The sequence below is a fragment of the Suricata suricatta genome, chromosome 13, assembly GCF_006229205.1.
Source record: "Suricata suricatta isolate VVHF042 chromosome 13, meerkat_22Aug2017_6uvM2_HiC, whole genome shotgun sequence".
NCBI lineage: Eukaryota > Metazoa > Chordata > Mammalia > Carnivora > Herpestidae > Suricata > Suricata suricatta.
The window spans coordinates 80,602,454-80,621,285 of NC_043712.1; the positions used below are offsets into that span (position 1 = coordinate 80,602,454).

At 43.7% G+C, this 18,832-nt stretch overlaps 1 protein-coding gene across 3 annotated transcripts in view; it reads left to right on the forward strand.

Moving 5' to 3' along the window:
• DOCK8 (dedicator of cytokinesis 8) overlaps positions 1-18,832 on the forward strand; it is a 212,618-nt gene that overhangs the window by 37,571 nt on the left and 156,215 nt on the right. For 2 of the 3 annotated variants that reach the window (XM_029920954.1, XM_029920952.1), the window contains one exon: positions 10,581-10,683. The gene's annotated coding sequence lies outside the window, so the exon portion shown is untranslated. Of the gene's footprint in view, positions 1-10,580; positions 10,684-11,583; positions 11,755-18,832 lie in introns of those variants that run through there. The other variant, XM_029920953.1, reaches the window with a different exon arrangement.

An 18,832-nucleotide genomic window follows, 5' to 3' on the forward strand; every position in this document is an offset into this window, starting at 1 on the left:
TATATGGTTTGCAAATATTTTCTTTTATTCAGTCGATTGCTTTTTCATTTTCTTGATGGTTTCCTTTGCTGTGCAGAAGCTTTTTTATGTTAACGCAGTCCCATTTGTTTATTTTTGCTTTTATTGCTTTGCTTTTGGTGTTAGATTTAAAAACTCATTGCCAAGGGCTGCCTGGGGGGCTCAGTCGGTTAAGTGACTGGCTTCGGCTCAGGTCATGATCTCACGGTTCGTGAGTTCGAGCCCCGTGTCGGGCTCTGTGCTGACAGCTCAGAGCCTGGAGCCTTTGGATTCTGTGTCTCCCTCTCTCTACCCCTCCGCCACTCTCTCTCTCTCAAAACTAAATAAACATTTAAAAAATTTAAAAAAAAATCATTGCTAAGACCTACATCAAGGTGCTACTGCCTATATTTTCTTCTAAAAGTTTTATGTTTTCAGGTCTTACCTTCAAGTCTTTATTTGAGTTTAAACATGTATTTCTACTGTGTTTTTTCCCCTAATTTTCAACTTGTCTCTTGTTTCCAGAGAAATCACAACAATACATGCTTAATAGAATTCTAATATTAATTAGTACCTTTACCATTTCTCAGACAATGCAGGGACTTTAGGACACATGAAGTCCATTTACCCTTCCCACCTTTTCTGTTATTACTGACATGGATTTTAATGCTATGCATATTTTGTTTATTAATTTTATTAAGATTTTTAATTTTTTAAATGCAGGTTTTTATTAATGTTTATTGTTGAGAAAGAGAGAGCATGAGTGGGAGAGGGGCCGGGGTGGGGGGGGGACTGAGGATCTGGGCTCTGTGCTGACAGCAGAGAGCCTGACACGGGGCTTGAACTCCAGAACCATTAGATCATGACCTGAGCCGAAGTTGGATGCTTCACCTACGGAGCCACCCAGGTGCCCCAAGAGTTTCTATCTTTTTAAAGAATCTCTATACCCAACACACGGCTCGAACCCAGTGCCGAAATGAAGGGTCGTATGAGCCACCAACAGAGCCAGGCAGGCGCCCCAATGCTGTGTGTATTTTAAGCTCCCATTATTACCACGATCACAGCTATTTTGTACTACCAGCGTCCCTCACATGTTTACCCTTCTGATGCACTTCACGGCTTCGTGCACTGCTGTGCACAGGTGCTGGACACGTCTGGGGTTGCCCGCCTTCTGTGTGCAGGGCTCTGTTCATGATTTCCTTTAGTATCGCTCTGCTGATAATCAGTTCTCTCAGCTTTTTGTTTATCTGGTGAAGTCTTTATTTACCCGTTCATTAACGAAGGATATTTTCACTGGGTAGAAAATTCTAGACTAGCAGCTGTTTTCTTCCAACACTTTAACCATGTCATTGCATGGCCTTCGGGGTTTCACTTTTTCGGCTGAGAAGTCAGTGCTCAGCTTCCTGATTACACTTGGAAGGTAATGTGTCTTTTCCCCAGATTTTTTTTCAAGGACGTTTAAAATCTCCCCTTGATTTTCAGCAGTTTTTAAAACGGCGTGGCTAGGTTTGATTTTTCTCTGTATCAAATCCGACGGAGGGTTGTGGAGCTTTATGAATCCCTGTGATGCTTTTGTCAAAATATTTCTTTAAATATGACTTCTGCTCCTGTCCCGTCTCACCTCCTCTTCGGGAACGTCTGCTTACATATGTTAGATATCTTTCCTTATGTGTCAGCATACTGCTTTTTTTGGAAACCTTTTTTTTTTTTTTAAACAGGTGCACACAAACATTACTCAGTATTTACAGGTGTTCTTTTAGGTGATTATGCTGCCTTATCAGGAGTGATTATATCGGGAGAGAAAGTCACTTACACGAGTGTATGTGATGCTGCATAATGGCTGGAGAAAAGCAGTGCCTTGGAGAGACCCTGAAGACATTGGCGAACTCTTCCCTAGGCTTGCTGGGGAAACCCTCAAATGCTTTGGTTGTCTAATAAATATTCTTCTGTAGTCAGAGGAATTTTCCACGGGAAAGGAATTTGGGACTCCCCTGTGAGGAAGAAGCATAAGTTCCACAGCTCATTACCAGGCGGCAAACTTCTCTTTGTAGTCATGTTTCCACCTGTTGAATCATCGTTATAAATCTTGTGCATTTATGGCATGTCTGTTTATGGAAGAGATGGAAAATATGAGAAACTCTGAAACCTGAAGCATCTATTTTGAAGCCTCAGGCTGACAAGTTTCTGAGGAATTCATTCCAGACTTCATTGCTCAAAACATGTTTGTATAAGAATGGGTATATATATATATTGCATTACATATGTATATTACATTATATATGTTATATGTATATTACATTATATACATTATATATGTAATATACATATAACATTTGCTACAGCAACTCATTGTATAGCCTTTTATATTTATTTTTTTAAGTTTATTTATTTTTTGAGGTGGGGGAGGGGACAGAGGATCTGAAGCAGGCTCTGCCCTGACACCATAAAGCCCAAGGTAGGGCACAAGCTCATGATTCACAAGATCGTGACCTGAGCCAAAGTTAGACGTTTAACTGACTGAGCCCCTCAGGTGCCCTGTAGCCTTTTTAAATTTAAAGGTGCACTAGGGGCACTTAGCTGACTCAGTCAGTAGAAAGTGAGACTCTTGATCTTGGGGTCATGAGTTCAAGCCCCACGTTGGGCACAGAGCTCATTTGAAAACAGAAACACCCTCTTTAAAAAAAGTGCACTTTACTGAAAGTATCTGAGGCTGCATCTCAGGAAAAGCCTCAGATCATTTTTTATGTGGTCCCGTCCAGGAACTCCTCACTCTTGAGCCTGCTGTGTGTTTCCAGACTTGACCTATGCCCTGCTCAGGGACCCGACTCTAGGGTATTTACTTCAGAGCTAGGTTTTCTACGTACAACAAATTAAAAAATCTTTATTATTGTCATTAAACTATACCGCCCTAACCTTATAACTCAGGATGTGTGGGAAATAACATTCTTTCATTGCTCACTTGGTGCAAGTCATCTCTAGTTGAACCATGGTCATTTTGCAAGATCTAATGACACCATGTGCTCGCGGCCACGTCCTTGTGTGTGCCGCCCACAAATGTCTATAATTAGTATTTATTACTGGCTGCGTACTTGACACTTGTATTGGTTGAGCGCTTTGTTACTAAGTCGATTGTTTATGTTTGCATTCCTTTATCCTGCCCTTTTCGCTACTGTTTAAAATGTGTCACATTTAGGAAACTCCCAAGCCCCTTTAAGTACTGACTGACTCAGTTTTTCTTGAATCGGTTTTACATTTCTTCCAGCCACTTTGGCTGTTGGCCATCCCATCATATAGTGAAAGAATTCCCGTCCAGGGGTGTCCAGGGGTGAAAGCCAGTGAGAAGCCTTCAGGGGCTGAGTGGTTTCCTAGCGCAGCTTCAGGCACAGATCACAGCCACTGTTCCACTTGGTGATTCTTGAACAGTGTGGCCAGTTGGAGCTGGAAAGGCGCCCAGGAGATCATTGCACATGTGATGAAACTAAGACCCAGCCTGGTTAAGGACTATCCCGCAACTCAAACAGCTGGCAAGTGGCTACGTTCATTGTAAAGAGATAGGGCGACCTGATAGTTAAAATACACGAAGGAGGAAACTTAAAGTCTCAAAGTCATGAAATGGTTAAAAAAAATGCTTGGAATGCATTTTGTTCTTTTCTATCAAGTCTACTCCTACTCATTTTTGTTTCTAAGTATGGTTCTAAAGTCCTCTTATTCCGGAAGCCTCCTAAGCATTCCTAGGCTGAATTAGTAACTCCCTCCTGTTTGCTCACAAGGCACTGGGCACATTTTTTATTATAATACTCATCATATTGTATCATAATTATTTATTCAGATATTTATGTGTCCTCCTCCCTCCCACCCACTGGGCCGAGCCTCCGGGAGCAGCAACAGTATCATCTTGGACTTTAATCCCTAGCACTTGGCCAAGAGGCTGGCACTTTTGTGCCCTCGATGTTTTATGAATAAATGAATGAGTGAATGAATGAATGAGCCAGTAGTCTCTCATAGTCTTGCACTACTAGTGCATCCTCTGCTTTCCTGACATAAAGATCACCTGGAGTTGCTGGTTAAATATGCGGTTTTCCAGGCCACACTGTATGAGATGCAGGACCAGGCGGGTAGAATCTAGGAATCTGCATTTTATTAAGCAGCTGATAATTTGATGCAAAAGTGTGGCCCATGGACCACACTTGGTGAGCTCTTCTCCATGTTCATCTGAATAAAAACAGAGCTTTGAGGAGTGCCTGGGTGGCTCAGTGGGTTAGGTATTGGACTTTGGCTCAGGGTATGATCTCGCTGTTCATGAGTTCAAGCCCTGCATCGGGCTCTGTGCTGACAGCTCAGAGCCTAGAACCTGTTTCAGATTCTGTGTCTCTCTCGCTTTCCCTTCTTTCCCGCTTGCTCTCTCTCTCTCTCTCTTTCTCTCTCTCTCTAAAATAAATATTTAAAATATTAAAAACAAAAATAGAGCTTTGCAACCCATTCCCCTCTACCATGCTGACTCCTGAGTAAGGGCACCAACATTAAAACAAAACAAAACAAAAACCCAAGGCTCCCTCCCAGAAAAATTTGTAGAAATAAAGAAAGTAATATTTTAAAGTATTTTGAATGATTAGAAGAAGAGTATCTTAGCTCATCAAGGAAATATTATCATCCAGCATCACAAAAATTATCCTGGACGTGTTGAGTTTGGTCTGAGACTCAAGTACAGAGGAAATAAAACCCACACAATGTTAATACTGTATGGACACCAAGCCCGTATGACCCCTTGCCCAGGCTGAGTTCTCTTACCTGTGTAGACAAGCTTCCCCCTTCACTAGGATTGTGTGGAGAGGAAGAGGAGTGATTTTGACACTGGGACCCTAGGTGCTTTTTTGATAATAAAGTTCCATATCACTGACTTAATAGCTGAAATTTACATAATTTTTAAAGTTCCCAAATATTGCTCCAATGCCTGCAGGCTACTTTATATGTACACACCTTTTTCTTTTTTTAACATGACGACCAAAAGCAACTTTACATCAGAAAGAGCTGAGAGTGGTAGTTATTAATCTCCCTTTATAGAACTACCAAAAGGATTTCTGGTCCTTGTAGTATATTTACACATATATTGTTATTTGTATTTAATTCCTCATATTACGTTTTACTTGTAACCTATTTGGTACGCATCTTTTTTTAGGTTCACTTATTTATTGAGAGAGAAAGAGAGAGTGCATGAGCAATGTAGGGAGAGAGAGAAAATCCCAAGCAGGCTCCCTACTGTCCACATAGAGTCTGATGCCGGACTCTAACTCCAGAACTGTGAGGTCATGACCGGAGCCAAAATCAAGAGTTGGATACTTAACCGAATGAGCCACCCAGACAACCAAATGCACCTTTCTGTGGCTGAACCTCATTCATATTAAAAAATTTTTTTTAATTTTTTAAAATTTATTTTTGAGAGACAGAGAGAGACAGCACAAGCAAGGGAGGGTCAGAGAGAGAGACACACACACAGAATCTGAAGACAGGCTCCAGGCTCTGAGCTGTCAGCACAGAGCCTGATGCAGGGCTCAAACCCATGAACCATGAGATCATGACTTGAGGTGAAGTCATACGCTTAACCTACTGAGACACCCAGGCGCCCCCATATTTTTATAAGTGGTAAAATCATATTTCACCTATTTGCTATGTACATACTCAGTGTTCTCCCTTGTGTTGGGTACATTGGTTATTTGCAATTATTTGCTGCCGTATACAGAGATCTACTCACTCTTGCCCAAATTTTACGTTTGTTTATATGAATTCCATGGGGTATATGCTCCATAGTGAAATTATTAGATTGAAGGTAATGAGAGTTTTATAGTTCTTTCTGGATGTTACACCATTGCCTCCCAGAGACACTGAACCAGTATACAGCCTGTGGGGTTCCCCAGGGCTGCGGGGCATGCCGATTTCCCCCACACTTCGACCAGCATGTGATCTTGTCATTCTAGCTTATTTTTGCTGATTTAATATGTGCGTAGGGCCTCTCCAGAGAGATGTAATTTTGAATCTCTTCACATGATGGAGGTTCGTTTCCATGTGGGATGATTCACTATTTTCATTTTAAGGACAAACGATTCATCTCTCTGGCTGACGGTTTTGAAGAGACAGGCGTAATCGCTTTCTGTAGATCGATGGTGTAGGGACAGGAAATAGGGCCCGTGTTAGGGACTGGGCCGGGCACGACTGGTCAGGGAGGAGGATCAGTCTTAGAGCTCTGTATTAGGAAACCGATGCAGAAGGTTGCACCAGAAGCACCTGCTCCCCGTTTAAGAAGGATTCAAGAGCGGGAACGTTCTGATTTCATGCTGGATAAAATATTGGGGTTTTGGCATAGGATGACAGATTTTCCTTCAAACTGAGAGCAGGAGTCTGTCCCTGCTTCTGTTCTTGGACTCCCTCACAATCCCACTCCTTCTCTGAAACGTTTCAGGTATTCCCATGAATATTCAGGTAGACCCCTCTGGTCTGTGGCTTCAGAATGACCAGGAAACAAAACCATGTTATTTGAGAGAGTTTGAGGGGATGACGTGGGGGCAGACATCTTGGGGGCAGTCAGTCATGTCTGTCAGAAGGCATCTGGGTCACAGCGAAGGGCCTCTTCTTGGTTGTCCTGTCCCTCTGTGTGGACGGTCACCTCCCTAAGTAAGCAGATAAGTGAGTGCCCTGCCACTTTGGGTTCCTGGGGTGCCAAACGCAAGAGGCAGTGTTGTTCATGCAAGGTGGGCCTTTTGACTGGGCTGGTGGTCTAATCTGCTGGTTTTTAAAAGTTGGTGATTGTTCAGCTTATAATGACAGTCAGCCCTGGGGCGCCTAGGTGGCTTAGTTGGGTAAGTGTCCGAATCTTGGTTGGGGCCCAGGTCACGATCTCACGGTTATGTGGGTTCTAGCCCCGCATTGGGTTCTGTGCGGACAATGCGGAACCTGCTTGGGATTCTCACTCTGCCTCTCTTTCTGCCCCTTCCCACTCACGCTGCCTCTGTCTCTCTCAAAATAAATAAAGTTAAAAATATTTTTTAAAAATCAGCCCATGGAGTACTTGGAATCAAATTCTAAAAGCTTTGCTCCCTTTCTGGCGGTTTCATTAAATGTGGTTACTTTTTGGGGTTCCTGGGTGGCTCACTCGGTTCAGCTTTTGACTTCACCTCAGGTGCTTTGTGCAAGAACTTTGGAAAATAGTCTGGCAGTTCCTTAAAAAGTGAAACATAGTGGGGGTGCTTGGGTGGCCCTGTTGGCTGAGCGCCCAACTCTTGATTTTTCTCAGGTCACGATCTCACAGTTCATGAGATGGAGCCCTACGTTAGGCTCTGTGCTCGAGCCTGGATTCTGCTTCCAATTATGTCTCCTTCTCTCTTCCCCTCCCCCGCGTGTGTTCTTTCTCTCTCTCTCTCACAAATAAAGGAACGTTAAAAAAAAATTCAGTCACTTTTGCATTCTCTTTTCTGTCTTTAGAATACTTACATACCTATCTGTATCCTTACCTGTATTTAGAAATAATTCACCTACGACACAGTTCTCCTGTTTAACTCGCACAATTCAGTAATTCTCAAGATATTCACAGAGTTGTGTACCATCACTGCAGTCAAGGTGAAAACATTTTCATCACCCCAAAAAGAAACTCCGCTCCCCTTAGCAGTCACTCTGCATTTGCCTGCAATGCCCTAGGCTATCACTCATCTACTTTCTGCCTCTGTAGATTTCCTTGCTCTAGAAATTTCATATAAGGAATAATAAAATATGTGGTCTCTGGATTTAATTTATTTCACTTAGCATGATATTTTCAGTGTGTATCCATATTGTGGTATATATCAGTACCTCTTTCCTATTTTGTTGCTAAATATTAGTCCATCGTGTGATAGACTGCATTTTCATTATCCACGGAGCATTTGATAGACATTTGGGTTGTTTCCACTTTTCTGTTCTTATGAATAATGCTGCTATGAACATTCATGCATACATTTTTATGTGACAGTATATTTTCATTTCCCTTAGATAAATACCTACGAGTGGAATCACTGGGATAGAAGTGGGAACACCGTATTTAACTTGAAAAAAAATTTTTTTTCATGTTTTTTTATTTTGAGAGAGGGAGAGAGTATGAGCAAGGTAGAGGCAGAGAGCGAGAGAGAGAGAGAGAGAGAGAGAGAGCGAATCCCAAGCAGATTCTGCACTGTCAGCTCAGAGCCCGACATAGGACTCGATCTCATGAACTGCCAAGATCATGACGAGTCAAAATCAAGAGCTGGGTGCTCAACAAATCGAGCCACCCAAGTGCTCCTGTGACGTTCAGCTTTTTAAGGAATAGTCAGACTATTTTCCAAAGCACTTGCACCATTTTGCATTCCTGCCGATAATGCGTGGTGTTCCAATTTCTCTGTATCCTCACTGAGCCTTGCTGTTGCCCATGTTTTTTGATACAGCCATCTTGGTGATTGTGGAGGGGCAGCTCATGTGGTCTTGATTTGTGTTTCCCCAATGGATAATAGAATACATCTTATCCTCGTATTTTCATATACTTAAAAAATTAAAAAAAGGAAAACATCTCTGGAAAATTAGGAATGCATTTAGTATGGCTTACGTTCCTTCCTAGGGGGACTCACACATCACTGTATCAGCCTGAGGGGCCGTCCCGGCACGCATGCGCTCCAGCCATTTTCTTCCATCCTTGTATCCAATCACCATTCAGAACCCTGCAGCATGAGTGCCTGGGTCCTGGAAGGGAATCCTGAAAGATGCTTTAAGATTCGGAGAGTGGAGACTGCGCACAGGCCAGAGCAGGTTTTCTGCCTGTGCGCATGTACCATATGGCCACAGATAGGAGCCAAGCAGACCATGTCAGAAGCCTTATCGTGCAGGGTGGTTCATAACTGTGCCTTAGCACACATCATAATAGAGAAAATATAGTAAGCTTTATTTATAATATTCAAATCTTATATTTTAAAATTATAATTAAGGGGCGCCTGGGTGGCTCAGTTGGTTAAGCGTCCGACTTCAGCTCAGGTCATGATCTCATGGTTCATGGGTTCGAGCCCCACGTCCGGCTCTATGCTGACAGCTAGCTCAGAGCATGGAGCTGCTTCAGATTCTGTGTCTCCCTCTCTCTCTGCCCCTCTCCTGCTCGCACTCTCTCTCTGTTTCTCAAAAAAAAAACATTAAAAAATTTATAATTAAGGGGTGCCTGGGTGGCTCAGTCAGTTAACCGTCCGACTTCAGCTCAGGTCATGATCTCTTGTGAGTTCGAGCCCCACGTCAGGCTCCGTGCTGACAGTGTGGAGCCTGGAGCCTGCTTCAGATTCCATGTCTCCCTCTTTCTCTGCCCTTCCCCTGCTCATGCTCTGTCTCTCTCAAGAATAAATAAACATCATAAACATTTCTTTTAATAAAAAAATTATAATTAAAAATTTTGTATCACCTTTTGTTGGATACACAGCATGTTTCAAATATATGATCCCACTTGATTCTCAGGAAATGGCTGTTCACTTCTAGTTACACTGTATAGTGGTCTCACTGTGGCTTAAATACACTTTTGCGAACTAGCCTACAAATCCACCAGCTAAGGAGATTGAATGAGAAATGTGAAATGAGAGACTGTGTTCTGAGCCCCAAACAAAAGACGATCACACGTGTGTCTCAAAGTCAATCCACTTGTAAGCTCGGGTTTCCCTGGTCAGCAGCTCCTGCTGGTAGTGTGAGTGAACAGTGGGGAACAACTTGCGTGTGCTTGGTTCCCAGCTCCCAGGGGTGCCGGCTGAGGGCACGGCACGGCAGTGTTTCCATACGGGTGAGTCAAAGGCTCACTCCACCAGGAGCAGTTTGGGAAAAATTCAGTCCTTGGAACTCCAGGTGGCATCTGATGCCTGCAGGGAGGAGATAGTGTTCATTATGACCGTTTTCTGGACTCTTCTGCATAGCAGGCAGCCAGCCATGGGTCAGCTGTCTAAAAAGAGAAGGCCTGGGGGCACCTGGGTGGCTCAGTCAGTTAAGCATCCCACTTCGGCTCAGGTCATGATCTCGCGGTTCTTGAGTTTGAGTCCCGCGTGGGGCTCTGTGCTGACGGCTCACAGCCTGGAGCCTGCTTTGGACTCTGTGTCTCCCTGTCTCTCTGACCACCTCACCCCTGCTTGTGCTCTCTCGAAAGTAAACATTAAAAAGAGAGAGAGAAAGGCTGGATCCGAATGGGAGCATGGAGTTTAAAGTACTTCAGCCGAGACCAGATGTCCTCGTGCAGAGATGAGGCGCTGAATGGTCTGGGAAGATGGTGCCTAGTACCCTGGGTCTTTCCTTGGGCCTCAGACTCTTCCTCCACTTTATGCTCCCCCCCTTCCCCGACTGGGCAGCAGCTCTGGTTGTAGGAGTCCTGGCCTTGGGGAACTTTCCAAGGATACACACTATGAGACAAAAGCCACAGCGTCCATGCCCAGGCCACCAAGGACACGTTTGTCAGTTCTGCCCATCACCCAGCCCAAGCGTGCGTTTCACAACACGGTACCAAAGATTGTGTCTGTCATTGCGATGAATTGTTAGAACAACCGCTTCATTCAGATGTTTGTATTTTACCCAAGGTATTCTTCGGCGGAGATAAGGAAACAGTTTACCCTCCCACCAAACCTGGGCCAGCACCATCGACAGAGCATAAGTACTTCTGGCTTCCCCTCTCTTCAGCTAGTAAGTATGAGTGACAGCCCCATTGGGAGGGCGGTCAAGTGCAGGAATGCACGGCTATGCTTTTGCTTCCTGACTGTCCCTGGCTCTCCCGCTGCTCCCTTAGCACCCCCGACCGCCAGGTCCTAACTCAGCGCCTGCTCTGTGACGTCGGCTTCCCTCGCCCCTTCCTTCACCGTGAGCGCAGAGCGTGCAGAGTGGCCCTCCAGGGACTGTGGTTCTGCAGTCTCCGTCTTTGGTGTGCAAACAGGCGACTTGATTTCACCCACATTATGACTCATATTTTGGGGAGAGGGGAGAAACCGGGAACCTTGCCACCATTCCTAACACGCTTTTATTAGGAGAATACAATCCAAAGTCTGAAAAGCCAAATTAGGAACCTTAATCTTTAAAACATTCTTTTCTTGGAAGTATAATTTCCGTACAGCAAATTCACTCATTTTTAGGTGTACAGTTGGATGAATTCTGGCCAGTTTCTAGTCATTTAACCTCTGCTCAGTCGAGATACAGAGCAGTCTCTTTGCCCTGAAATGCCCATCACGCCCCTCTACACCGGGCCTCTCCTCTTCCAGCCCCCGCCCAAGGCCATCACTGGTCTACTTCTGTCATAATTTCGCCTTCTCTGGAACTTCACCTCATTGGAAATCACAGTACACAGCTTCGTTTTGGAAACAATACTTCCCCTTTTAACCTGAAGGTTGCTTATATTTATAATTTAACACCAGTTGTTGAGTGTGTCTCTGCGTTATATTATTTGAGGACTAAAATGCCTGACATGGTCAAGCGGGATTAACCTGACTTCCCTGAGAGGGTTTGTAAAACCAGAAGCGAGTCCTCACTTCCTGTGTGAGAGGCTGAAGGCCTAACCCCTCACTTCCTCACCCACAGCAGAGAGGCCCTTTGCTCGCTTGCTCTAGCGGTTATCTTGAGTAGGTTCGGTTATTTTTTTTTCCCCTTATTCCTTCAAAACCACTTCTGCTCTTCGAAGTTTTGTAACCTCCACTTGGTTTCCTGTGGCCGCCATCTTGCCTCCTGTGACAATTCACACGCTGTGTGACTGGGTATCTTGGAAAGGTATGTTTATGGGAGTGGTCCGTGGTTATTTCAGGAGGATAATTTGTGTGTTGTGTCATCGATGAAGGGGTAGGAGTAAAACATGTAGCACCTTTTACGGCAAGAGGTAACTGGTGATGACATTTCTTCACAAAAGTCTATGACTTCCGTGGCTTGCTCAACTGCCCTTTTTGTTTGTACTTTTCCTGTTTCAAAATTGCAGATTATAATAAAAACACATTAATTAAGTGCATAATATCTAAGCTATTGGATATAGTAGATAACCTTTGGACCAAGAAATATTAGCTATGTTTTTGTTGTTGTTGTTTTTAATGTGGTGCAAACATATATTTCAGTGCGAACCAAAAAAATTGTTTCTTAAATTCCAGACTCAAACTGTGTTCTAAACTATGCAAAATTCAGTTGAAAAGTAACTAGATAGGCAGCTCTTTCTGCCCACGGGTGTAATAAAGCTACCTCTGTGCTTTCATAAGCCTATCTTTTTTTGAGCTTAAAAATGTTTTTAAATTTAGAAAGGGGGCCAGGTACTTATATTTGAAACAAGGTAAGGAGGTAGGGGGGCTGTCTTGCTTGTTTGTGAGTGAAGACTGCAGCTTTCTGCGTCGGTGTCGTGAGAAACAATGCAGGCGTCACCGTTAAGAGGCTTTAAGGAAGTTTAGCTCCAGCGTTAATCTTTTCTCTACACGCCAGCTCTGACTTACGTTGCAGCAGCCTTGCATTTTTTTTAAAATTTAAAGTCACAAAGGAGAACAAATTGCTTAAAAATCTGCAGGTATGCTTTTGGTGGTTCTGCTTCCTGAGCAGTCGGTTTCATCAAAAGTGAATTTGGACGAATTTTTTCATTAGCTAAGTAAGCAAGTTAGCATGTGGCTTAACTACATGTCTTGTAACAGAAGATATCAAAGACACAGCAAAAGGAAGCAAAAACGTTTAATTCTACAAGAATCAAGTGTTCCTACCTGTTGTCATTTCTTCCTGGTCCTATTTGCAAATGAATAGCCCTGAGCAAACATTTCTGGTAGTTTTCCAGGTTAGCTTCTGATGACCTCTTCCCAGAGCTCCACTCCGTTTTCAGCACACAGCGTTGTCTCTGTTCCTTCTTGTCACCTGCATGGAAGCGGGCGGCCCGAGGGAGCCGAGAGGCCTGATTTTGATTCCCCCTTTTTTTATTTTAAGAGAGAGAGATAGAGTGAGAGAAAGGCAGAGAGAGAGAGAAGCCCAACCAGGCTCCACGCTGTCAGCATGGAGCCTGATGCACGGCTCGAACTCACGAACCATGAGATCATGACCTGAACTGAAACCAAGAGTCAGCCGCTTAACTGACTGGGCCACCCAGGCACCCCTGATTCCCTCCACCCCTACTTTTTTAAGTGCACAGCCTACTTAGGAAATCACCGTAATGTTTCCCTGCTACCAAGCGATAATGTCACAACGAAGTGGCTCTTCTTCCCACTGAGTCATCTTCCTGAATGAAGGCTCCTCCAACAGCGATCATCAACTTAATGGTGATTTCCCTTTACCTTTAAAAAAAATTCATTTCCTAGAAAGATAATGGGACATTTCAGCAAGATTCCTTCCTGGCAAGGTGGGGAAGCAGTTTACCATGTAAGGACTCTCAACCTGAAATAGCTTTTAAAAAACTTCTCTTACCTGCAAAGCTATAGATCATTGATTATATCATTTTAGACAACTGAAAAATAGGACCAAGTACATTTGACCTTTGTTTCTCTTGCCTTTCCTTATATAACTACCTATTTCGACAACTCGACACTGACACAATGGTTGGTTGATTTTCAGCAGTCTTTAATGGTGCCACATTACTTAAAACCCAATCAACTCTAAGTTTGTTGTTTTGCGAGAGGTTAAGAATTTGGCTACCAGCCTAAGCGGACCCCATTCTGCTTGAAGTTACTGGACCTGCCTTTCGTGAATTTGTAGGTATAAACAGAATGCTTTGCATTGCAAAAAAAAAATGTGTTGTGTCATAAAATTGTATCATAAAATCTACTTTTCTTTTTTATATAAATCATTAAAAATAATCACAGATTTTTTTTTATACGAAAACCTACCAGATGGATTTGGGGCAAAGCATTACTGCCGCGGATTGGGTATATAATTGGGTCTAGTGAACCTCTGTGGCAGCTTTTCTCATTTGCAATGTTGACATCACGAGGACCCCGCCCCGCCCCTGCGCATAGGGAAAAACAAATATGGTATAAGAGATTGGGATTTTAACATATGATCCAGTTTGAGGATTGTTTAAGGATCTTACCCAGATAGAAGTATTCCAGACAGGAGGAAAAAACATGAAGACAGGTAGTGTCTTTTATGGTCCTGATTGCTCAGAATTCAGAAGGTGTGACAGGTGAGAAACGCTTGCTGGCCCCACGGTAAGCATAGGGGCTTTTGTCATAAATCTCTTCAGTCAAATGAGAGAAGGGCTATGTTTGGTTATATGTGTGTGGTTTTATTGGATTTTTACTTTTTTGGTATTTTTTTCCATTTTTTCAAGGTTTATTTATTTTTGAAAGAGAGAGAGAGATAGAGCAAGACCAGGGGAGGGGCAGAGAGGGAGAGGAAGACACAGAACCGGAAGCAGCCTCCAGGCTCAGAGCTGTCAGCACCAGAGCTCAACATGAGGCTCAAACTCAGGAACCGTGAGGTCATGACCTGAGCAGAAGCCGTTTCACTGACTGAGCCACCAGGTGCCCCTGGATTTTTGGGTTTTTATTTATTTTTAAAAAATTTTTTAATGTTTTATTTATTTTTGATACAGAGAGAGACAGAGCATGAGAGGGGGAGGCGCAGAGAGAGAAGGAGACACAGAACCAGAAACAGGCTCCAGGCTCTGAGCTAGCTGTCAGCACAGAGCCTGACGTGGGGCTCGAACCCACGAATGTGAGATCTGACCTGAGCCGAAGTCGGAGGCTCAACCAACTGAGCCACCCAGGTGCCCCAATTTTTGGTTTTTTAAACTCTAATGGTAAATATTAGCTGTGATGATGGCATGTCTGTGCATTTTCAAAGTAGATAAAATTCTTTGTAAGTCTTGCATTCTTGACTCTGAAGAGGATGGACTGTTTAGAATTGGCTTTTCAGACATGGTGATACGATCATAGACTTGCCCCTGATCTGTTTGATACTCTTGTGAGAGTCGTTTGTGGCCAGTGCCAGAGAACATGGGCTTGTCTGTGGACTTGACTGTGTGTAGCATCGCCTGTTGACATCGGCATCCTCCATTGCCATGGCCATGTGGACAGGTTGGCCAGACCTGCTCTGAAGCCAACCACCTACCAAGCCAACAGTTCTGTATTTGAGGTCTTCATTAAAATGTAACAGTAAAACCTGGGGAAGATTGCCAGAGAAATACTCAGATATAAAGAAATAAGCAAGCAAATAAATACATACATATAAAATGAAACAGTAAAATATGAAAACTATTTTCTGATTATTTGAAACCCAAACAGAGTGAAATGCAAGAAAAGAAAGGGTTGGGATCCCTATCCTAAGGTAGAAAGGATTTGAGACACTGTCCGTGCTTACTAACCATAATCTACATTTTCATAGAGGGAAAAAGTCTGTTTATAAAAATGAGAATAGAAAAGTTTTGAAATGAAATGGAACGAATCATCTGGAATGTAATGGTTTTTGCTGAAGAAAAGGATGTAAAAAGCCACATCCTAAATACCATGGTTACAGGACATGTTTGCATATAACATTTATTTTTAAAGAAAAAAAAGTCTCCTACCTTAGAAAGCATTCAGTTTTGTAATGTGTTTAAGCTTCTTCTCAATAAAGCAACCTTTTTCTTTCACTACCAAAGATGACCTAAATGTTAGATCACTTGATAAGTATGGTTCTTTTATATTTTAAAAATTATTTTTATTTTTTATTTTAGAGAGCACATGAGTGGGAAAAAGGAACAGAGAGAGAGAGAGAGAGAGAGAGAGAATCCCAAGCAGGCTCCACACTCAGCATGGAGCCCAGCACAGGGGTCGACCCCATAATCCTGGAATGATGATCCAAGCCAAAACCAAGTCAGACACTCAACCCACAGAGCCACTCAGGCACCTCCCCTTTTTTTAATTAAAAAAAATTTTTTTAATATGGTTCTTTTACATTGTTCTGATGCTGTTGTTCTTTTGTGCTTCATCTTTCAAAGTGTTAGGCTGTCCTTAGGCTTCATTGATTTCGCTTGAGGGGACGTGATTGAAATGAAGATCTCAGTATAGTTTTTGTCCAGATCCACAGTGGAAGATAAATGACAGAATGGCACCTTGTGTGCAGAGCAGGAGTTCCATTACTTTTCTCCAAAAAGCAGAGAAATCAAAGTATCTTGGTAAAAATAGAATGATGCCTGTGATGGCATGTCAGCATCTTCTACTCAGGGGCACCAGTGAAAGATTGCCATTGTGGAAGCAGGGAAGTATTGTTTAACCTAAGCCGTGAAGTACTTTGAAATCACTGAAGGAGAAGAACCTTACATTTGTCAGCTCCATTTACTTGAATATAATAGAGAGCCTAAACATCCATCCATCCATCCATCTATCTACCCAGCCATCCACCCAGCCATCCACCCACCCAGCCATCCACCTATCCATCCATCCATCCATCCACCCACCCACCCATCCATCCATCCATCCATCCATCCATCCGTCCATCCGTCCACCCATCCATCCACCCACCTATCCATCCACCCACCCATCCATCCACCCACCCATCCATCCTGCCATCCACCCACCCACTCATCCATCCTGCCATCCACCCACCCACTCATCCATCCATCCATGCATCCATCCATCCATCCATCCATTCATCTACCCATCCACCCATCCATCCACCCACTTATCCATCCATCCACCCACATCCATCCATCCATCCATCCATCTATCCATCCATCCACTCATCCATCCACCCACCCAAACATCCCTTCCTTCGAAGCTACCTTCCTTTCTTCCTTCTTTCCTTCCTTCAAGTAATATGCATTGGGTCTCACTGTGCCAGGCACTGTTCTAGGAGCTGAGGATATGGTAGTGAATATAGCAAGGGGTCTAGCTTCATGGAACTTATGTTCTAAAATGGGAGACACTGACTAATAATGTAGTCATGCATGTAGACTGTATCAAGGGACATTAAGTGCCTTTGAAGAGTAAAAGAGGGAAAGGGGATGGAGAGTGACATGGAAGAGGAGTTATTTGGATTACCATTGGGAAGGGGACATGGGGGGAGAATTTCATGTGAACTGGACAGCTGTCTGAAGGAAGAGTATTCCAGTCAGAAGGAACAACAAGTGCAAAGTCTCCAAGGCAAGAGTATGTGGTATGCTCCAGCAACAGCGAGGAGACGGAGTGAGTCGAGCAGTAGGAAATGAGATCATAGGGAAAGCAGGGCCAAGTCCTAGGCCTCAGAGACCCAGAAGAACTTTGGCTCTTTAAGAAGGGAAGTCTCTGGAAGCATTAAGCCAGGGGCCAGACTCGATCTGACGTTTTATAAAGATGGCTTATAGAGTTCTTTTTATAAGGATCACTCTGGTTGATATGTGGAGAATAGCCTGGGGTGAGGGAGGCCATTAGGAGGTTGTCACAATAATTCAGGAATAGGGTTATATATGGGTGTCTTTGGGTGTTGGGTGATAACCAGAAGAGAAGATGAAAAGGTTGGATTCTGAATGTATTTCAGAAGTAGAGTGGGTAGGATTTTTTTGATGGACAATATGTAGGGTGTAAGACAAAGCGAGAAGCCAACGTTGACCCCAAAGTGTTTGCCCTGGGCAGCTGCGAGAACAGAATTCCCACTTGCTGAGATGCTGAGACTTGGGAGATCATGGGAAGAAAGGATTGCTGGAAATTTAAGAGTTAGTTTTGAATTTGTTATGTTTGAGAATCCTATTAGACCACAAAATGGTGATGTTCGGGTGTGATGGGAAAAGTCAACCTAGATTTCAGGGCAGAGGTTGAGGCTGCAGATATGACTTGATGAGTTAAGAAATGGTACTTAAAGCTGTGGGAGTGGATGAGCTCATCTGAGCGCAAATGTAGATTGAGAAAAATAAAAAGATGGTTTAGGACTGAACCTTGCAGCACTACACTGTAGAAGGGGAACCTAGAAAAAGTGATGTCCTAAACATAGAGTAACCAACCATCCCAATTTGTCCAGGATTGAGGGGTTTCCTGATACGTGGACTTTCAGAGACTCAGACACCGTTGGGCAGTTGGTCACTCTTCATCTGAATAAAGTGTTGCAAGAAGAAGGGAGTGGTTATCTGTGTCCCGTGTAGATAAACCAGGACTGGGCCATGATCATTGACTTTGGTGACGTGGAGGTCTTGCGTGACTTTGATAGGACATCTCTCATGAACAGCCAAGTAGATGTGAGGACCACCCTAAACAGGGGTAAACACACAGGAGGGAAAAGTCGAGTATACCTGGAGACACCAGGCCTCTCCGCCTTCCACCCCAGCCTCACACGGAACAGTGTGAAGTCCCCTCAGTCATGAAGGAGCCAGCTCCCTTGTCATTACCTGTGTAATTTGGGGCAAGTCATTCGACCTCTCTTGTTTTTCTTTTTATTTTTTTAATTAAAACAAATTTTTTAAAAATAGTTTATTGTTGGGGCGCCTGGGTGGCTCAGTCGGTTAAGCAGCCGGCTTCGGCTCAGGTCAGATCTCACGGTTCGTGGGTTCGAGCCCCACGTCAGGCTCTGTGCTGACAGCTAGCTCAGAGCCTGGAGCCTGTTTCGGATTCTGTGTCTCCCTCTCTCTGACCCTCCCCTGCTCCAGGTGTCTCTCTCGGTCTCTCAAAAATAAAATAAAAAGCAATAAAAAAATTAGTTTATTATCAAATTGGTTTCCATACAACACCCAGTGCTCTTCCCCACAAGTGCCCCCTCCATTACCACCACCTCTTCCCCCTCCCCCTCCCCCTTCAACCCTCAGTTCATTTTCAGTATTCAATAGTCTCTCAGGTTTTGCGTCCCTCTCTCTCCCCAACTCTCTTTCCCTCTTCCCCTCCCCCTGGTCCTCCATTAGGTTTCTCCTGTTCCCCTGTTAGACCTATGAGTGCAAACATATGGTATCTGT